General features: G+C 46.0%; 1 protein-coding gene across 1 annotated transcript in view; it reads right to left on the bottom strand.

Moving 5' to 3' along the window:
* Nucleotides 1-14108: 14108 nt before the first annotated feature.
* The window catches only part of POFUT1 (protein O-fucosyltransferase 1), a 122740-nt gene continuing 114726 nt past the window's right edge, over nucleotides 14109-22122 (bottom strand). Inside the window, exons 7-8 of the transcript XR_014966868.1 lie at nucleotides 15003-15085; nucleotides 14109-14544 (exon numbers count right to left, since the gene is read on the bottom strand). The gene's annotated coding sequence lies outside the window, so the exon portion shown is untranslated. The remainder of the gene's footprint in view (nucleotides 14545-15002; nucleotides 15086-22122) is intronic.

The following is a 22122-nucleotide window of genomic DNA, read 5'->3' on the forward strand; positions in this document are numbered from 1 at the left end:
GTCTGTACTGCCTCTACACATCCCTGAGCCCTAAAAACTCCTTACTACCCATAATCACTACGCATCTCTGAGCTCCAGATGCCTGTTATCCCTAAACATTACTCATCTCTAAACCCTAAAAACCCATGTTACAACTATATAAACAAATAAAGCCATAAGCCCATATGTTAATGTATTTCAAATGAATTAATTACATATTTAATTTAAATTTGATTTCTTAAAAACAACATTTATCGGGGCTTGAAAAATGTACTCGCGGGGGGGCGTGGCCAGCAGCCGATGAAGATGGCCACCATTTGAGTGCGCTGCGCTAGCTGACAGCAAACAAGTCTGTTAAATCTGACATAATCCGCAGTTCGGAGGGCAGCCAGAAGTACGCAGCTGACCGGGTACACAGTGGCTGCCCCGCAGGGTCAAACGGCCCCTGAGTGACGACTCAGGACCGGACAAGCGGCATGAAGTCAGATCGGCCAGTGAAAGTAAGAAGGTGCCGCCCTCGTAGCTCAGGGATAGAAGGAAAACCTAGCGCTCAGCATGAGAAGACCGGGCAACACGCGGCCGCACAGCATGTAGTGGCTGGGGACCCTAGTGCAGACCATCGCGTAGAGCCTATCTCCGGTGCTACTACAGCTGCTGGTGCCGATAGGGAGCGGAGATCGCGGGAGCCAGAGCGCTTCGAACAGCAGGGAACCGGCTGGGCCGCATACGTGTGACTGTGCTCCACACTCGACCCATCGGACTGCAGTTGTGCCGGTGAAGTGTCTTGATGGTGAGCGGGTGTGGGGCCGAGGGAGGACGTTGATAGTGAGGCACATCGGCAGGGTGAACGAGAGGCAGACCGGAAGCTGGAGACATGCTGCCCCTCCTGCAGGTACAAGTGGAGAGGTGCCTCAGAGTTACCTGAGCTGAGACAGAGTAGCCCGGAGGTGCAAGGACTACAGCAGGCCGGGATGCGAGAGATTTGACCTGGAGTATAGGCGCAGCAAGAGACCCACACTGAAGTCGGCAGGAGAATCTGGGGCACTCCGGGTGTGACCCTGGCTGGGTGGAGGCAGGCGAAATCTCCCCTTGAGTAACTGGGTCTGCGCGACAGTCGCTTATTGCCCGGCTAAAGGCTGCAGTGCGCCTGAGACGCGTGTTGTGCCCACGAGGAAGAGAGATATAGAGTGGAGGCCTCATACACCAGTGCCAGTACCGAATACACCAGCCTGAGACACAGCAGATCTTAAAACCCGAGCCCACCGGTGAAGCCCTACAGATTACAGCTATGGGTCGCAACAAGGTGGTGGGGCCAGGGCAGGCCAACCACATTGATAAATATAAGGTGGCAGTGGGCCGCGAAGGAGGTGCGACGGGGAGGGGAACTACTACCTGAGCACGATGACCAGTCCCCAGGTCCCTCCCTGAAAGACATCATGAAGGCAATCAAGGAACTGCGGGGGACCCTAGAACCGAAACTAGACTCTGTCACCAAAGAGGTAAACTTGCTTCGAGCAGACCTCCGGAAAATGTCGGAGAAGGTGTGCACGGCGGAGGCAGGTATTGGGGGTCTACAGTCCAAAACCAAACGTCTAGAAGAGCAGGTCTCAATGCTCACTAAGAACCAATCCGAAATATTCCCCCGTCTTGAAGACCAGGAGGGGAGAGCCCAATGCAATAACATTCGGGGGGTGGGTGTGCCAGAGGGAATGGAAGGACCATCGATGGGCCTCTTCTTGGAGGACTTGATCCTGAATAAATTGAAGCCCAAACGCCTATCCTCATTCTTTACCGTAGAACGTTCACATCGGGATCTGGGAGGTAGACCTCGCCCATGGGCGCCCCCACGCACAATCATAGCCCGGATATTGAATTTCAGAGATAGAGACGCCATCCTGCAGGCGGCGCACCAGCATGGCGATCTGCATCATGAGAATGCCACCATCCTCTTTTTCCCAGATTTCAGGCTTCATGTCCAGCGCCAGAAGCGTACATTCGACGCAGTCAAGAGGTCCCTTCATGAGCAAAATGTGAAATACATTATGCTATTCCCAGCAAAATAATCTACGAGGGGAAGGCGTACTTCTTCGACTCGCCAACCAAGGCAAGCGACTGGCTGGGGGGCTGGCGAACTGTCGGACGAAAAGGGGGCAAAAGTCGAACACCGCTTAAGAATGGACACATCACTGAAGGGCGAGAGACGGAGCAAGCGCCAAACAGCTCGGAGCAAGCGCCAAACAGCTCAGAGCAAGCGCCAAACAGCTCAGACCAGCGCCAACAAACAGATAAGTGACAAAAGGAACGTTCCCCCAAGTATTGACACTTAATTGACCTTTCCCAGGGTCACCATAGGGGGGAAGTGGGGAGACTTAGAACGTAGTATTGATACAGGAGTCGCACCTAAAGGGGAGCAAATGTAAAGCTCTAGATCGTTTCGGATATAGACTATTGACCCACTCTGGATACTCGACCGGGGCTCAGGGTGAGAATCCTGGTTCGCTGTACTATACCCCTGGTTATAACAGATACCTGGGCTGATGATGCACGCTGCTGTGTGGCAGTAGTGGGTAAATAGGAGGGGTGCTCGATTATATTATGCTCGATTTATATGTCCCCGGGGCTTCACAGTATTGCCTTCCCGAAGATCAGTTCGTTCCTGATTAAACTGCCCCTGGGCACCCTTCTGGTGAATGGAGACACAAACGCAGTCATGGACCCGGAACTAGATCGGTCTGGCTCTCAAGCGGGCCGGAAAGGAGAGCAGGGACCGGTTGGGCTTCCTGACAGCCATGAGTCTGGTGGATCTGTGGCGGGCGTACAACCAGCTTGCACAACAATATACATACTACTCCGCTCCCGTGGCTCCTTTTCTAGACTTGACTACCTCTTCACACGGAATGATAAGGTGGGAGAATTTGCATACCCAAGGCATATGGCGAGGGGCATCTCAGATCACTCCCCAGTGGGTGTGGTCATTAAGGGCCCATTCCTTAACAGAGCAGCGTTCCCGAGGATTGACCCCTGGCACTTGCAAGATCTGGCACTCAGGGACAAAATACGAGTACGCTCGGAATTATACTCTAAGGAGAATGGGGGGGACAGTACACTCACACATAACTTTATTGGAGGCCTACAAGACGGTGCTGAGGGGCCAGACACAGGCGCTAATTGGGGACAAAAAGGAAGAGACTTTACAAATCAGGTTGTTAGAGCAGGAAATAATTCAGATGGAGGGGGAGGCAACAGTTGGCACCACTAACTACTTGCCTCACAGACTAGCACTGCGACAGCGCGATCTACGCGCCATGGCATACAGCGAAGAGAGAGCATACGCCCTGGCAACTCAGCATCGCTTATATGACGTGGGTGACAAAGCATCAAGACTCCTAGCGTGGTTAGAGAAGCGTGATAGGCAACGATCATGGGTGACTGATGTGCGAGACAAAGATGGGGTACTGAGAAAAACGAGTACAGACATAGCGAAAGCCTTTGCAACACATTTTGAGGGGGTTTATACACCCGTCTGCACTAGATACGAAAGCGACTGTGAGGAACTACTAAGAGACTTCTCCCTACCCACACTAACCGAAGAAGCGCAAGAGACATTCAATGCCGACCTCACCGAGGAAGAGCTGGGAGGCGCCCTGGGACTCCTCAACTCAGGGAAGGCAGCGAGTCCAAATGGACTCCCGGTCAAGATATACAAAAGTCAGGCTTCCATAATAGTACCACCGTTACTTAACATGCTGTTAGAGGCACCCGAACAGGGGCAACTCCCTCCAGACCAGCCAGCGGCCACAAATGCGGTGATACACAAGGCGGGAAAACCACCAGACCAATGAGCCTCCTATCGTCCAATCTCCTTGATCAATGTGGAGGCGAAAGTGCTAGCCAAGTCTTTGGCGAACAGACTGGTGCCGGTCATCTCAGAGGTGATACATGTAGATCAATCAGGCTTTATCCCAAATAGAAACACTCGCCACAACCCACAGAGGTTATACGGGGTGCTCCATATGACGTGCGACCCCGCTGCTCAGAAGATGGCATTGATGGCGTCAGACGCATCGATGCCGTTCAACAGTATAGAATGGCCCTATTTGTTAATGGTACTTCGTAAGATGGGCTTCCGCCCTAACTTTGTTAGTTGGGTGAGGTTGCTGTACAGGAAACCTCAGGGCTGAGTGCAAGTTAATGGAGCGTTGTCCAGACCCTTTCAGCTGCGGAGAGGCACTAGACAGGGTTGCCCCCTGTCCCCATTGCTGTTCGCCCTTGCGCTGCTGGCACATTGGATCTGGAGGGACCTGATGGTCTGGGGTTTAGAGGTACCAGGGGGGTGGGAGGAGCGAATTTCGCTCTATGCGGATGACATACTAGTTTTTAAAAGAGTAACCCAGGAACTCAGAATGCTGTTTTGGCAGGGTGGTTCTCGCAGAATAGCACTTCACAAACTACAAAAAGGAGTGTATGATGGTGGCCTGGCGGTCCCAGACATTAAACTATACTACTGGATCTCGCAATTGTTGGTTATAAATGACTGGGTATACGCAGACATGAACGAGCCAGCCTATAGAGTGGGCAGAGCCAGAATGCCGGGAGGAAATTGCGAACCGCTCTTGTATTCCCGGAAAGCACGCCCGGAGTGGCTGTCGCACACAGGGGTAGTGGTGGTGTGTTGGTGGGACGCCATAGATTTCTGGGCTGGATGGGAAAACTGACTAGTTGGACCCCACTGTGGGCAGGGGATTCATTGAAAGAAGTAGCTGCCCTAACGGGTTTCAGGGGTGGACACTGATAGAAATCGAACACCTGGGAGACGGGTTGAGGCGAGAGGCTCCTCTCGCCTTTAAAGACCTACAGCAGGATTATAAAATAAACCAGACGCAGAGATACCACTATCTAAGACTGATACACGCTCTGCGGCGATATATCCAATGCGGTACCCCTATTCCAGATCACTCCCCCCTGGAGGATAGATTACTATTAGACCCCATCCCTGGAAAAGTGACATCCACGATATATCGCAAATTAATAAATAACGTGCCGGACCCCTTGGTGACCCTGCGTGCGACATGGACTGACGATCTTGGGAATATAAATGTATAAATAATGAGGAATGGCAAAGGGCAATACAGAGCCCAAGAGAGATTGCAGTCCGTACAAGATTTAGGCTGGTACAACTCAAGATATTGCACCGTCCCTACTATCCACGTACGCACTTATATAAATGGGGTAAGGCACACACAGCCCTTTGCATCAGGGGTTGTTAACAGGAGGGGACTCTCTTTCACATTCTATGGGAATGCCAGGAGATTGCCCGGGTTTGGCAGAAGGTCACAGATGTAATCCCAATGGACGCCAAATGGCTTCTCTTGACGATTCGGGGAGACTTTGACTGAACCAGACATACAGGAATATGGTTGGCCCTTGCAGAAGGGATTGCCAAAAGAAACATCGCAAGGAGATGGTGCGCGCCTTCACCACAGTCACTGGGAGAGTGGGAAAAAGACCTTGACTGGTGCCAACAAGCTGAAGAAACAGTGTATAAAAGTAGGGGATGTGTCAAAAAGTGGAAGAAAATATGGATACCATGGTGTCAACATAGAGCGATGTTGGGGGAGGAGTGATACGCATCAGTTACACCTTGCCGGGGTGGAGGGAGGGACTGATATATTGGGCTTTTGTCTGCAGTCCATGCATATGTCCTGTTGCAAATGTGTGCCTTTGGAGCCACAGAAGGTAAAAGACCTCATACCTCTCTCGCAGACAATTACTGTGATGCTAAAGCTTAACCATGTACAAACGCATGTGATTTCTGTAAAGTATGGTCATTTGAGCAAAGTTAATAAAAATATATATATATATTTTTTTTTAAAGAAAGAAAAATCCACTCGCAATATGGAGCCAGATTTAATCGGGACCGGCTATTTTTAAGGCCTTCTTGCCTGTTCTGGTGAGCTGCCAGCAGGTGTTCTGCTTGCTCACAAAGTGATTGAGCAATACAGATGCCTTTAAAATCTTGGTATCATGTTGCATTTCTCTGCTTTTAGAGACAGAGGTCAATGTCTTTCTACATTTACTTTTCATTCTGTGACTGAAGTTCGAAGTGAACTGTGTGACAATCGGGATGACCAGTTAAGTACATTACAGTTAGGTTGAGTAGTGTATTCAAGTTACTAGCCCTGCAGGTCTAGTAACATTTTAATGATTTTCCGAGCCCTGAATATATGCATGTTACAATAAATACAAAATACTTACAAATAAGTATATGTATGTCCTGTTAGCTGAAAACTTGTGTTGCCAGCCCAAACCCTTCTGATGCGCCGAGGCTCCTACTTCATCAACAAAGTTCCTCCTCCAAAGTAAAAATGCAGGCACTCTGCTGGTGTATAATACAATTATCCTTTGATACACAGGGTATTGATAAGTACACTTTCATCAGACCCAGAAGTGAACATCAACCCACATATTACTTCCTTTAATCCTGAGATTGTCAATTAAGCATTATTGCATCATACCCCAAGAGAATTCTAGCTGTTTGCTGTGGAGGTGGTGCTTTGTTGATATTTTTAGCACATGTAGCTGTATATCAACATGCTCTGCATACCTCTGCCATATTAGTGTTGTGTATGAAAAACAACAGGAGAGAGAGGGAGAGTCACTCTTGTTCCCCCTAGGGTATATACTCAAAAACAACAAAAGAGAAACTGTATAATCTAAAAGGTAAGACAGCATAAGGAAAGACTTATTTCTTTAAAAGAGCCCTCACTCACCAACCTGGTTGCTGACATGCTTCATCATTGGGTTCCCACCAGAGAGGCCGAATGCCTCCCTGGTGTGCTACGATGCCTGAGTTACAGCGGAGCAGGTATTTTTTGGGGGTGCAAGGATGTGAGTGTTGTGAGTAGTGTGAATTTTAAAAGGTGGCAGGTTTCTACCAAAAGTCAATTTTAATGGTGGAAAAACCGGCGACCGTTAAAAGGAGTGTTATGGACGTTAACTGGCTGGTTAGGTTGACCAGGACCATCCGATTTGGTAAAATGAGTGAAAACAAATGGTCAACATGTTTCAGCTTATCTATGCATGTTCGCTAAGCATTCATCGGGACCGAGAAAGTTCCATGGCGGTATGCGCTCGCTAAGGTGCACCCTAACCTATGGAACTGTGTGAACGGTAAAACTCACGGTTCTACTTGAGTGGGCTTCCTGGGATTTCCTAGGCCACTAGAGTCTGTAAGATAAATAAACATGACACACATAGAATATGCACAATACATTCAGTGGTCAATTCTTTCCGTGCTGTCAAAAAGGTGTTGGTGTGTAATAGCAAACCCGTGCTGAGTAAGGAAAGCGTTTACACATTGTGACAACATTATTAACCTTATGTCTAGCATCCGTGTTCGTTCGATACCGCCACTCTGTAAATAAACGTCACTCCTTTTTAACGGAGGGGTCAAAACTACAGAAGAAATCACTGTAGTATATTCAGCCCTCTTGACAAAGGCAATTGCGTGCATAATTAACGTGTAAAAATGTGTAATAGAATCATTACTATTGGTGCTCAGTGACTCATGCTCCTCGAAAGCATGTACAAGCGTTAGAAAAGCGCTGAATGGGTGGGTAAAAGCGCACAAGTATATGTATGCATCCATAAACGGACGCTACTAGCATGGAAAACAGGGCAGCTTACATAGGATTAGGACTCGTTTGGCGTCATGGGTCCGGGAGGGGGGATCGGTATGCTGATAGGATCTAAGATAAAAGGAGCCAGAATGAAAAGTCGAGAAATTGAGCATGAGTACAAAGGAACCCGTTTGACCCCCAGTAAACTTACTTCTATGCTCACATACTCCCACAAGGCACCTAGCGCTATCCTCCTCGGCCCGGATGTTGCCGTGTAGCGGCATTCACGAATAGAAATGCTTTGCACTCACGTGACACCGGCGGAGCGCGTGTGACGCGCTACGTCCGGGTAACGATCTGGTAACAACTAGACTGCGCGGAAGAAGGAATTGGACTGAACTTTATTAGTCAAACTCTGGAACAAAAATTGCAAAACCCAAAGTTTGTTTAATGAGAGCAAATGCTGATCAGTCACAGGAAGCATATTTTTGGATGATTCTGTGTACTGTGATCGAGTGTTATTTAAGAAGAACTCAGTTTCATCAGGGGCTGTACTAAGCGTCAAGAAGACGTATTATTGGTAGGCACATTTCTATTGTCAATGTTCTTTTCGTTGTTAGTCGTATGACGGGAACAATTGGGCAAAGGTACTGCCAACTTTGAAAAAGGGCTGGATCGCAAATTGGGGTTTGGATTAGGATTCAATCGATACATCTTTTGGTGTAGGGATGTTAATGCAATACATTCCAAAGGATCTGTATCTATAGTATAGAAGATGTACTGGAGACCTGGATATTAGTGTTGTGGCCAGAGATTTTAAACTTGTTTTCCTTTAAGAAGCCTTGAATCACAAGATTTGTTGCGGCTCCTCCCTTGGTCCACAATGCACCAGTATAATGAGTCAACCATGAATAGTTTACTTGCAACATTGGGTTCAGACTCATGAGTGACCGATCTGGGATCAAAATGTTTCTCCCCGGATCTGTCGAGGCCAGCCATTCGACCTTCAGACTTGGTGATTTCAAGAACACCACTTCTCTGGCACCCACTAAGAGACGACTCCCAAGCACCCTTTTATCGACACTTTGTAACTGGGTAATACTGTTTGGCAATGATGCTCATAATCTCAGTTTGTATCTTGGAGAATGTAGGGTAAAGGTATGGAACCTACACCTTTTTAGGTTTTGTCTGACGTGCAACACCAAGTACCTCTGGTCTGACCATATGTAATTTTTGTCACTCAGGCACAATGAGCCCTCCTGTGACACCGGTCATGATTTCCTCTGCAAGAAAAACAAACCACTGGTACCGAAGGCAGAGGTGCATCCCACATCATAAGATGCAGAGCCAGTCATGTCCAAGACCTCCCACACTGCTCTTGACATCTTTGGACTGGAAGACCTCCTTGTGACTGAAGACCAGCAAGCAAGCCCATCGAGCATTCCAGCTTCATAGGGGATGCTACATTCCCAAAGTGTAATCCTCACACGTCTCTGACTTTGAAGAAGAAGTCGTCGAGCACATGCTTCCTAAGCCCTTGGGTCTGAGAACAAAAAGCACTTGTAGGGGCCGAGGGGTGTTGTTTGCAGTAAAGGGTCAGACACAGACTCTTCACTTAAATTACCCCATGACCGAGGTAGAGAACCTCTCCTATGAGAGTAGGGCAGCAAACCCAGAGTCGAGAGGTATTCAGCATTGTGCCTCCATCGAGGACATCCCACCTTCGTTGATGTCCTGCAAGCCATCGCCTATGGGTGTCATGCAATGCCAACTGTCGACACCAAGGCATCGACTGGCCATCCTCTGAACCAGGGATTCTGAAAGCTCCACCCAGGCCTGGCTTCGAGGTTTGTGCAAGAAGCAGCTTCGACACCAAAATCTGAGACTACAGTCATGCAGCAGCTGAGGTCCTAGATCCAAAGCAGAAGAAAATCTTAATCCACCCTACAATTGGGAGGTTTCTTGCCAAAAGTCCAGAGGCTGCACATACAGCTTTCTGCGTTCCCAAAAAGCACAAGCTAGCTTTCCAGGAGAAGTAGCCCTTGCACCCCAACACCACCCACAAGTCCACCACAATTTTACCTGTCCTTTGGTACTCTCACCCACCACCACTGCCTCCACTATTCCCCTGGTACGTTGCCGCAGTCTCTGCAGGAATCTGTGTACGCTCCATCAGATTTAGGCAGTACATACTACACCCAGAACCCAAGTGAGCCTTATTGTCTGCGAATGGGGGGGGGGGGGGGAGGGGGGGGGTGGGGACTAGCAGGTAAATCTTACTGATGATTCACATCTGGACCCTTACTCTTCCAAAGCCTCAATGCCTTATGACACCACTGCCTATCATACTGTAATACACAGGATCGCCCAAATGCATGTGATGCCAGATGAAGATTTCCTATTGTGAAATGTGATCTAAAACAGAAAGGACGCTCCAATACCTTTATATGTTACAGGGCATGCTGAGAAAGGCCACTGACCACTTCAAGGTGCTGGTAAAGGCCAAAGTTGTCACCCGTAGTGTAGGAAAAAAGCTCAAGCTGTCCCCGGACAACCCAGTCTATATCCATGATGAAGTGTCATCTGATTTTTTTCCCCTTATGCATACCACATGCAAACTGGGCTGGCGCAAGTGTCGGGATGCACCTCCATCCAAAAAGGAAAGCAAGTGCATTGGCGCCGCTTCCAAAAACCTGCTAAGCTGGACGCATCAATGAATGGGAGTTGATCCCACAAGTTCTTCGATGGGGTGCTCTGATCATCTTCTTGTTCGCCACCCCCATACAATGCCAAAACTTCACCTCCAGGTACCCACGCTCACAATCCTTGGCCAGTGCTCTGAGGATATTTTCCTACGTTTATCCACTTCCATTCATCCGCTAAGTGGTGAGGAAGATGAGGCAGGTGTCCATGACCCTCATCCTAGTAGCATCAACCTGGGTCGTGCAATTCTGATACTTCATGCTCCTGAATATGTCATTCAGTCAACATAATAAGCTCCTGCTCAGGCTGGACCTTCTCATAATACAGGCATCAGAACCCCAAACTGATCAATTTAGCAATTTGTCAACAGGTCCTAGAAATCAGGTCCCAGAAGCTCCTGTAGGATTTCAAGCTGATTCTCCACGAGGCAAGCAGGCACACTACGCGTTCCTGTTATGCAGCAAATTGAATACCGTTTGTCCACTACTGCACCAATAAACACATAGACCCCTTCAAAGTCTCTGTTCAAGAAAGCATATGCTGCCTACTACATCTCCAAAAAGCTAGGTTAGAATATACGTCCTTCCACCTATACTGCAGTTGCAACAAACATGCACAATTGGGAATATGCGTCCCTCTCAAAATCAACGTCATTAAAGCGTCCATAGAAGGCCTTAAAAGAGTTAATACCTTCTCAAATGAACCCATGCCGGGTCTGGAACTTAATAGTAACCCATTGAATCACCCCACACATCGAATAACTCCACTTCTGTGCTCTGCTGGTCTTAAGTAAGTTGGCGTTCTTGATAGCAATCACCGCACACAAATCAGTGAGCTAAAGACTTTAACCTTAGAGAAACCATTCTTTCAGGTACACAGGGGCAGAGTTGTCCTTAGAACCAATACCATGTTCCTGTCAAAGACAGTATCTTTCATTCACATTAGTCAAGCTATTGAGCTGCCCAACCTCTTCCCGCACCCTGACTCTGTAATGGAAAAGGGATTTACAAGCACTAGATGCTAAACGGCGCTCCTGTATCACATCGACAGACCAAGTCCTTTTGTATAACAAAACAACTCTTTTTAATGTTTACCAAGCCTCACAATGCACAACCCATCTCCAAGTCAGATATTGCAAGATTGATAGGTAAATTCCTACAGACTTGTTGTGCCAAGCACACATTAGCGGTTCCCCCATGAGCACATTCAACGTGCAAAAAAGGTGCCACTTTGGCATTCCAAGGCAACATCCATTTACCAGACGTCTGTAAAGCTTCCAGTTAAGCAATTCCACATTTATTTGCAAAACGCATCTTTCCCTATCTAGACAACTGACTGATAAAGAGCAGCAGCAGACAACAATGCCTAGCATACACTCAAACAGCGGTTTCCATACTCCACAGGTTAGGATTTACCATCAGTGTGAAAAAATTGTCATCTCCGGCCCCAACATATCCAAACCTGTTAATACCTATATTTGATGCTGGTAAAGGGAAGGCATAACTCAACCAAGACAGGAAAGTTGCTGTATCTCCATCCAACCATTCAATAGGCTTTAATTGGCCAAACTGTGTTATTTAACTGTTCTAACATCTGTTCGCCAGCCACCGCTTTGGGGGAGAAACTGCTTTCCAGCCTTTGCAGAGCATGTGTATCTACAGCCACACATACTACGCATGGGAAATATCACTCACCTTGAAGCTATCTCTTGGTGGTTTGTAGTACTGTAGATTTGCATGCACCCACACTCCTCCCTGAAAACCAGCGATGGTCACAGCGTGTTTCTATTCTGCATCATTTCACCTTTTTCACAGAATACAGTATACATGTCTTCCATACTACACTCAATTTACACTATTCAAATGCTGGGCAGGAAAACAGTCTGAGTTGGAGCCATTATACTGGTGCATTGTGGACCAAGGGAGGAGTCACAAAAGGTATTGTGACTCAAGACTTCTTTAAAGAAAAAGAAGTTCGACACGTCCAGGGCAAACACTAGATGGCAGCAATATACTGAGCATAAGAATCTATGGCACTACATGCGATCTACAGATTGTTACAAGTCAAGTTACATTTGCCATATATATTTTTATAGTTGGAACACTGAAAACTATGGGGCATATCAACAAGGGCTTTATCTCTGCTTTTTTGGCTTTAAAAGCCAAAAAAGCAGAGATAATACTAGCGCCCTATCAGCAACAGGGTGCTAACACGCAAATTCGCATGTTAGCACCCTTTTACTCTACGCTTCCCCTTGCATCTCTAATGAGATGCAAAGGGAGCGTTCCAGAGTAAAATAATAGGAGAAATGTCGCTTACCGACATTTCTCCTATTATCAAGGATGTCGCTAACCCGGTTAAAGATAAAAAAAGCAGCGTTAACCGCGGTTAACGCTGCTTTTTTACGTCTGGTATTTTTCTGACTTAGCCATGATATCCTATGTAAGGTGGATATCATGGCTAAGTATGTCTATCCCTATCAGCAAGCTATTGCCAAACCTTGTGGGATTATCGCTGTATTTCCAGCGATAATCTCACAATTGGCAGATTGCGCTCTGAATTTTATCGCTTTGGAGATAAGCGTTGCTGATAGCACACTATATCCGCGATAAAATTCGGAGTTGGCCGGCAATAATTATCTTCACGCTAAGAGCGCTGAGCGATAATTATCGCCGGCCTTTGCTGATATGCCCCTTACTTACCTGTGACGTAACTTGCAAAGTAAAAGACTGAAAAGTTAGCTGCGTTGTAAGAGTCACCGTGTAACTCCTGCAATGTAATGACTCCTGATGTAGTGCCTGCGAAGGGAAGGTTGCACATTGCCTTGAACATATCCTGCATAATTGGGCCAACCAGGCCATTGATGACATTTGTGATGGTGTCAAAGCTTTTGTTTTGAAAGTATCTGTTCACTTCTCTTCTGCAAAAAGAACACCTGATTTAGGAGTTGTTTTATGGACTTGAAATTGCAATTTATTCTGGTTTGTACCAATGAATGGGCTGACTTTATTTTCACGCATGGGTGGAACATTGTCTTCCTGTATATCGGTTACAACCTAAATTTCTGAGCCTAGGACAAGTCAAACACCTGCACTTGAATGAGATGTTCTAGACCTGAAAGTGGGGAGGACACTTGGTTACAGAGGGAAGAATACCTTTTTCTTGTTCACAATGTAATCTATCCTTCCGCTTGGTTAGTACTTGAGTGCCTATGTGGGTGCAGCCATCCTTACAATGTTGTGGTGAAATCTGAAGAACCAAGTGGAAAAGCAGATATTTGGTTTTATAGTACAAAATTCTATTGCTGAGTCTGCTGTAGGCATGGGTATTCAGAGTATTTATTTTAAAGTGTATTTTGAGCATTGTAAATAGCCTACTTGGAAAAGTGGAGTGTTTAACCTAAGATGTGATAGAGCCTTGCTGCTTAAGAGAGCTGATGACATTTTACCAACTGTACAAGGCCACTTTCGGTGAACCTTTCCCATCATATACACCTGAAATACCTCTTCAATCAATACAGTTTAAATGCAGGCACTGATTTACCATGTGCACAGAAAGGGTTGCTTGCTTTTTGAAAATTTCCATCAGAAGTCCTTGAAGTTGAAGAAAAATGCTACTAGTTTTCCTGGCCATGCTAGTTGTGTGCCTGGTCAGGAAGTAATGTAGTCATTTAGATGTGATGCTGACCTTTTTAAGGCCAAGCAAAGAAATCAAGTTAATATGAAAAGTAGGCTTCAAGTTCTATTCCTTTGCAAAACAAAATTGTGAAGTTTTCCAGCTCTGACAAAAGTACACATAAATTGTGGTACTCCTAGCATCATAATTTAATTAGTCATATTAGCAAACGATCAGGGTCAGAGCTTTTAAACGGACTAGCACCAAACGTCACTAACAAATCTGCCTGTTATATTAATATCGAAACTCGGTGCAGCAAGTCTGGGATGTGACCCGCATGCATCCCAATTTGGTGGTTAAACACCACCGTTAACAAGCTACAAAGTGACCCTGCACCTGAGAAATATAATTCTGTTTATGTGACTGGCATAATACAGCTTGTTAAAATAGAAACAGAACAAAGTAACACAACCATTAGGCTTCCCACAGCAAATATATCTAACAAAACGTAAGTCTTGATTGTAGTTTTTAGTTCATCCTTTATATAAATCAATTGTCCTCTTTTTACTAAAATCACCATACAATTGCTTTGCCAACGCGTTTCATCCCTCTTGGGAATTCTTCAGGGCTAGAAAGCAATTTACAAAACACTATTTACAACATATACATATTAAAAGCATACAATGAGTTACAAAACAACACTTAAGTATCATTTTATGTAAAACGATATTATATGGCCAACAATTAGCCATTATACATGATTGTACATGATGATATTCTTAATACGAGATTAACATGCTGGGAAGTCATTTAGTACAGTACCTAATATTTCACAGGTTACATAGATAAGAGGAGTAGCACATCTACTCAATACTGCTTGGAAATAATACATTGACCATATTAAATTTGTGAATAATGTCCTTAGTTAATGACAAAAAGCTAATGTCATTTCTCAGTCTCATGATCCAAATTGGTCATCAACAGTTCATAAACCATACATCAAACCCACTGTGGATAATCCATAGTTTCAATTCAAGTCACAATGTTATCCATGATATCAAGTCACTTTAATAATTGTATCCATACCTTATTAACGTGCTGTGTCTGATGTTGATGATAAGTATGGCTCCAGGCCAATCTTAGCAGCAACGTAGGTAAACACTGTGTATCTATAAATAAACATAATTTTTTCTTCAATTTGTAATCTTTAATTCAATGCATGTACAATAATTTAATTAGTCCACTTATGCAAAAAATGGGAACCACTTTACCCAGTTACCATTTTACTTGTTGAAGCTAAAGGTTATGTGCCCTACAAGGAAGTGGAAAGCATATATTCGTATTCCCGTAAAAAAATGTCTTGCATAAAAGAAGGAACTATATATCAGCAGCATGCAACCTCACAACGAACCTTCCTATATGCAGATGACCGCGCAACAAGTCTGCATGTTCACTAAAAGTAATTTACCTATTTGAGGAATTTGTAGGGCTGCCAGTGAGAAATGAATAGTGGCAGAACAATATCTGTAGGTCCGAAAATTCCCCATACCAGTGGTGACTGGGCTATAATTAAAGTAAATAGAGAGGGAAGATACACTGCGCTTGCACCCTTACTTTTAATCTTTCATATCATTTACACCATTAACAGATTCTCCAGTATCACATGAACACTGACAATTATGGATCTCTCAACTTGGGTCCATCCTTGACCAGCTCATCCAACCCATTTTTAGGTCTCGACTAGCGACGCAGCGCATGCCCTGCTCACCTTGGCGAGATCTATTGTTCTCGGTTTTGTGTTCGGAAGGGGGACAAAAGCTGTGCACGCGCCCAGACAGGCGATGTGCACGTGTACAGCTCCGTCGGCTCCAGATCATCTCAGACAGGAGATATGCATGCGCCTGGACAGGAAACAGCTTTCTGGTAATGGGCTGTAACATCTCATGCCACATTTCAGCAGAGCTTTTCCTTCTTGACTTTGGTTAAAACTTTAGAAGTCTTTAACCAGCAGGTTAAATTAGATGGCCACACACCTATATTTATTTTATTGTAAAAATTCAACTTTATTTTATTGATATGCTTTTTTAGGTCTCGCCTAGCGATGCAGCGCATGCATGCTATTGTTTTCGGTTTGGTGGGCGAAGGGGGACAGGACATGTGCACGTGTACTTCTTCTAACAGCTTAGCTGAAGACACAGCAAATGTGCACGTATGGCTCGTGGCATTAGCACAACTCCTGCTCGCTCGCTCCCTCCCTCTCTCTATCAGTCCGGACAGGACATGCGCACGCGTACGGGTCGCGGCACGCGCATGACGTGCTTTTGCTTGTTCTATAATGAGTTTGTCCTACCGCACGCATGAGGACGTCCCCAGCCGGGACAATGGCGGCGGCAATTTTCAAAGCGCCGTACTTTAATTTTATTTGCATCTTTGAAGCTGCATCAGCTCCCCCTCCAGCTACCGACACTCCTCCTACATTTTCATCAGCGGCCGCTAAGCTCCGGCGTATGCAGTATGCATTGGCCAGTCCCCATTGTTCCCTGTGGGGGAGTTCAGGCCGTGACTTTGATTCAGTCAACTGAGCCCCTTTGTCGGGGCAGGGGCCAGGGGACACTTCACTTTGGCTTACCGCATTATTAGTTCAGCAGATCCGCTATGTTTTCACCTTTCTCCCCCCCACCTGAGCTGAACTTGGCCGGTACGCCCAGTTCACTGCCACACAGCCCCTCTCGTCCGTGTGGCATGTCACAGGTCCAAAGGTGTCAGCCCCTCTGCGTGTGCATTAAAGTAATGCGGTGGGGGCACTCTACAGCCTCGTCCCCAAAACTGCCATCCTCTCAAGTCTCAAGACTCGCCGGTCCCAGGTGCCACCTGATCCAGTCACCTCTCGACCAGACCCTCGGGGTAAATACCTTCAGCCGCGAGGGGCTGCGGTACCACACAGCCGTCCGGAAGCCACTCTCAGCCCTCTCGCCTCACCTCTCGGGCTAGCCAATGGCTCTCTTACATCTACCTCCTGGATGTTGAAGTCGTCTTGCCCAGAAGCTCCCTGTGGGCTACCGCCAATCCACCGCGGGCTCACCCTACAACGCGCGCCCCTCCCTTTAGGATGTGATCACCGCCGCTGCTGCAATCGAGGGGGGACGGGAATCAATCCTACAACGGTGTTGTGTCACTATGGCAGGCAGGACGGCTCAGGGATTGCCACAAACAGGTCAGCAGTATACACCCAGCATTCAGATCCACTTAGAAGGCTTCCGACTCAGTACAGGATGGCAACATTATAATGGAATTAACTGCTCCAGCAGGAGCGCTCGGCAAGTGCGACCTACTCGGCCATATTACAGGCCATGCCCCTTCCAATCAGCAGATTTTTGTTCATTGTATATTGTATTATATTGCCCCGACTGCTGATCCAAACACTATCTGATTCACACAAAGTGTATTGTACTAATTAAGCCAACAGTGCCATGTTAAAACGACCCTCTGTGTACAGTTTATCTGTAGCTTTAATGTACCTAGAATAGCTGTTTAGCACTCAGGAAACTGCATTTGTATTTATTTGCACGGTAACCTTGCTCATTCACAGAAACGTATAGCTTGAAGCAATAATACATCACATCTACGCTTGTACTGTACAAGCACTTAGAATCCCCTCCTACTAGGCCTGGTTCGTTATTTATAAAATCATGCGAGTTAATAAGAAAATGGAGCCACTCGGTTGGGCGACACGAAACACTAGGAAACGCATTGCCTCACTGACAAAAAAAGCCGAAACTACTCTTCTACAGCAAGGCACACGGGAAGGGAGGCGCGCTGCTGGAAAGCGCACGCACCTTTCATGCCAGCTCCTTCAGGAGTGCCTCGGGGAGCCCCTCGGGGGCAATAAATATCAACCTGAGGCTGCGAGTCCGCTCGCTCCCCTTCTACAAGGGTCCTAATAAAAGGAGGCTGCTTCACAGCTGTGGAGACAGCATCATCCCGTGAAATCAACTTAAAATTATTTACTTTAGCACTTGTTACATCTGCGCAGAGATTAGTGCAGTGACGTACACCAACCAGGCCACTTGTGTGTTCAAACCAGAGTGCATCATACAGAGCCTATGCGTTTCGGTCGCAATAGGTCTCGCATTTGCGAGAGTTTGAGCTGTTGGCATTGTAAATAACAATGCCTTTTATTTACATGTTGGTTTTTAAAACATAAATGAAAGGCATCGACATTTACAATGCCAATAGCTTAAACTCTCGCAAATGCGAGACCTATTGCATTGCAAATGCTTGTTATCCTTGGCTTGACAGCGCAGCAGTCACCAGAAGTGATGTGATCAACCTAAAAAAGAGCTTTCAGGAGTACATGGTTTGATTTGGTACAAGTTTTGTGCTTCCACAGGAAAAAGTGCTTCCCCTCCATGCAGCTATGATTATTAGATCTCGCCTGCGATGCAGCACATGCGCTGCGTCGCCTTGGCGAGATCTATTGTCGTTGCTTTTGTGTCCGGCTTTTGTGGAAGCGAGGTTGGTGTCTGCCCTGTCGGCATTAGGCCCCGCCCACCCAGACTGAAGATTTAGTTTGCGCACGCTCATGCACAGCGTCTCTTCCAGACACGCGTGTTTATATATGCATCGCTCTCTCACTTAAGGTGAAAGCGCGATGCATATATAAACACATATACATCCCCACATGAGGAGGTATCGGATATGGGGACCTCGGGTGGTCTTTAACCACTAGAAGTTTTATTATTTCCTCACAAAAGAAAAGCAGAACGCCCATGGGAATTAGCGGGCTGCTTTGGTTTACGATGTATTTTTCTTAAGGTTGGAAGAAAGTAAAATCCAATATCTGAGAAAAATGAGATCCACCTACAGGAGGAGGCAAACCTCGCTCAACAGCTGCCAAGCTGACTGTGCAGAAAAACGCAGGCAAGATTTAATGCTTCATTAATTTGATATCTTTGGCAAGAGATTTACGCACCAGAACAGCAAAAAAACATTGTGCATAAAGGCTTGTGGTTAAGCACTTTTTCCAGGGGGGTGGGCCTGCTGTTGCCCAGTGGGGGTGAGGGATTAAGACTGAGCCGTTAATCTCAGTGCTGCTCAGTGCCTGTAATAGAGGAGGCTAGTTTGATGCAACAATCCCCTGCCTATCCCCTCTACAACTAAGAGTCTGGCAACAGCCAAGGGTTACAGGAATGCCCATGCTTCAAAATAAGCCACGCAAAAACAGACGTACACTGCGTCAGGAAACGCAGCATGAGTAGCAGCAGGAGGTTTAAGAGACCCACAAAATCACTGGCATGGGGCCCTCCTTCTGAAGGGTTGGTAGTAAGAGAGCTTACACCTGCCAACGCATCTGCACCTGCCTAACCAACCGCGCAGTCTGTTCAGTGCCGTCATCTCCACGTCTATAGTACGCTTCAGCCATGTGTTTGGCACCATACTGCTCTTGCCAGTTCTGGACGTGCCCTTCCTCGATGGCCGCGGTTTGTCGATTATTGGGAGAGATAACAGTCTGACTCTGCACCTGGATATGGGCGTTTATTTAGGGGCAAGTCAGATTCACAATACTCGCATCCTTGAGCTATGCCGCACATTTTAACAGCCCACTAACCAATAAACAAATAACGACTGACTCCCCACAATCTAAACAATATCCCACTCCTACACATCTTCACCACTCTCATTCTTAGCAATATAACGTTTAGACTGGAGCCGAAGTTGTCCATCCTGCCCACCCAATGACCAGTATTACTTTGACAGCTCTGAACTCTCTCCTAACATTCGACAGCTCCCCAATTCAGGGTCTCTGAGCCGTCACTCCACTTGCTCCCAGCACCCAACCTGCAAGTAGGTGAGCATCTGTGCTTCATGCCGACTTGCTGTGGACTGAACTGCTCTGATGTTCTGCTATAGCACTGTGTATCTCTGGAGGAAGGGTGACACAACTGTTACCCAGGGGCCACAGCCGCCTGCTGGCAAGTCTGACCAGTGGGACACCGGTGTGGTGCGGTGCTCTGGCTCGTTATATGAAGGAATAGTGTAACCCCAATCAAAAGGTTTAGTTTAAATAAAGAAACACACTGGAATGGTTCTGAGCAGTCAGCCGCAGTGTCCTTTCTGCATGGCTTTTCCCCATCTCTTCTCTAAGGTTGAACCGATGCCCCCACAGACTGGGCACGGCCATCTGAGTGCTAGGAGGCGACAATACAACAAATAATTCAAGGCCGACCCGAATGCCAAGTGCAGAGTGAACGGGGCAGTAGGTCTCGCATTTACGCGAGTTTGAGCTATTAACATTGCAAATAACAATGCCTTTTATTTTTGTTTTCGTTTTTTAAAACATAAATAAAAGGCATTGTCATTTACAATGGCAATAGCTTAAACTCGCGTAAATGCGAGACCTATTGCATTGCAAATGCTTGTTTTGTTTTTCCAGCTGCTTGAGCCAACAGAAATACGGCTGCCCGAGTTTAAACTTTCAGGGCCACACACATGACATTGAAATGCTGTTAAATGTGTCTTAGTTGGCTAGATAATTTATGGTGGTCTCTGGCAGCAGCACAGATGGGAAGAGGGCAGTCATGAGGAAAGTAATGCTGTTCTACTCTCCCCTCACATCATTAACTTTATACTTCAAAGTGTATTTTAAATTCTTGACAGCAGTATGGTATGTTCAGGGTTAAACTAATCTACATAGAGTTTTAGGTCTGGCTTGACTGTACATCTGTTGTTTTACCTTATGTGATTCAAAGTACTAAGACTGGGGTATGATGGTAGAAGCATACAAGAACAACGTGCCGGCTAATCCCTCTGATGCTCCGAGTACTCAATAGTAAATGGGGGGCAGTGGTACGTGTAGCTCAACGCTCCTGTTTTTGTGGAAGCAACGGCGTACTCATGGCTGGTAAACGCAGAAATTTAAGTGACAAAGGACAAATAACAATAAGACACTGTATAATATAGTTGGAGCCCGGGAGGTGGGGTGGGATCCACAGGGGTGGAATGGGTGTTTTTTTTTAATTTTGCCACTGGGGAATAGTTGACCGCCTGTTATGGGTAAACTACACCATGTATAACGTTCCCTCCATTTATGATCACTGCTGCATGCCGAACGATTCTTTGAGGTTTGTAAGGGGGTTACCGAGGTCTCCGCAACTCCTTATATGAAACTATATCGGACCGTTGAAGCACAAGCTCTCATAAGACTGTCTACCAATGATTGCATTAAGTATGAGGCACTGTGATAAAAGAAATAAAGTGAAAAGAAAAAAAACAATAAAGTAAAAAAAAGAAAATGTGATTCAAAGTACTACTGAGAGAGGAGTTCAGGCCCCACCCACCTGTCGTTTCCCCTGAATAGAGGATTTGATTGGGCCGCAATTAAGTTCTTCCACTAAAATGACTGTATTGCAAGTAGTGGCTTGTGACAGAGCTTATATTCAATAGAGCGGGGTTGAGTTGGTTAAGACATCAATTCAGTGATCATTACCATAGGTCTGATTTCTTTATTATTAAATGTTATGATAAAGGCACTAGGCCTGACATATTTATTGCGAAAAGCAAATAATAAAGTTAATAGGCATATAAGTGTAGATTGTTACTACTCTACATTCAAACCTACAGATGGGTATTTTGTTAAATGGAATCTCACAGATTACAAAGTTAAGGGGCTTGGTGTTGGTTACCCTGTGTGACAAACCCTGTATATAAAAGGATTGCTCTGCGAGTATCCTTCTTAGACCATTTTAGGAGAGATATTATTTTGCTAATTCGATTGTAAATTTGTATACCTTTGTTATTTTATGACATGACTGTGTTTGATGATTGCCTTGTAGAAGAGCTTATGGTGGTTGGCTAAGATAACTAGCCTTATGCCTGTTTTGTTACATGTAATCAAACACATTACCATAGTAGGCAAGACCTTCGGCGATGGTCACCCTCACTGACAGACCCTTGGGGTTTTCAGTGTGATGAGTCTCGTTAGGCCCTGTTTAGAAGGACTTTATATTGTTTTGCGAGCTGTATTTTTCTACAAGTTTGTAATATTTTTAACTGTATGCATGATAGCTGCCAGTATGTGTACACTTGAATAGGTCAGTGTTGGGTAAGTTTTAAAGCCAATGGTAAAGACTTCCTTGGTTAATTGGGAATAGTCATGCCAGATTTCGTAGGTTTGATCATTTTATTTTGAAACGTTACGAGAATGCCT

Source organism: Triturus cristatus, chromosome 7 (genome assembly GCF_964204655.1).
Source record: "Triturus cristatus chromosome 7, aTriCri1.1, whole genome shotgun sequence".
Lineage (NCBI taxonomy): Eukaryota > Metazoa > Chordata > Amphibia > Caudata > Salamandridae > Triturus > Triturus cristatus.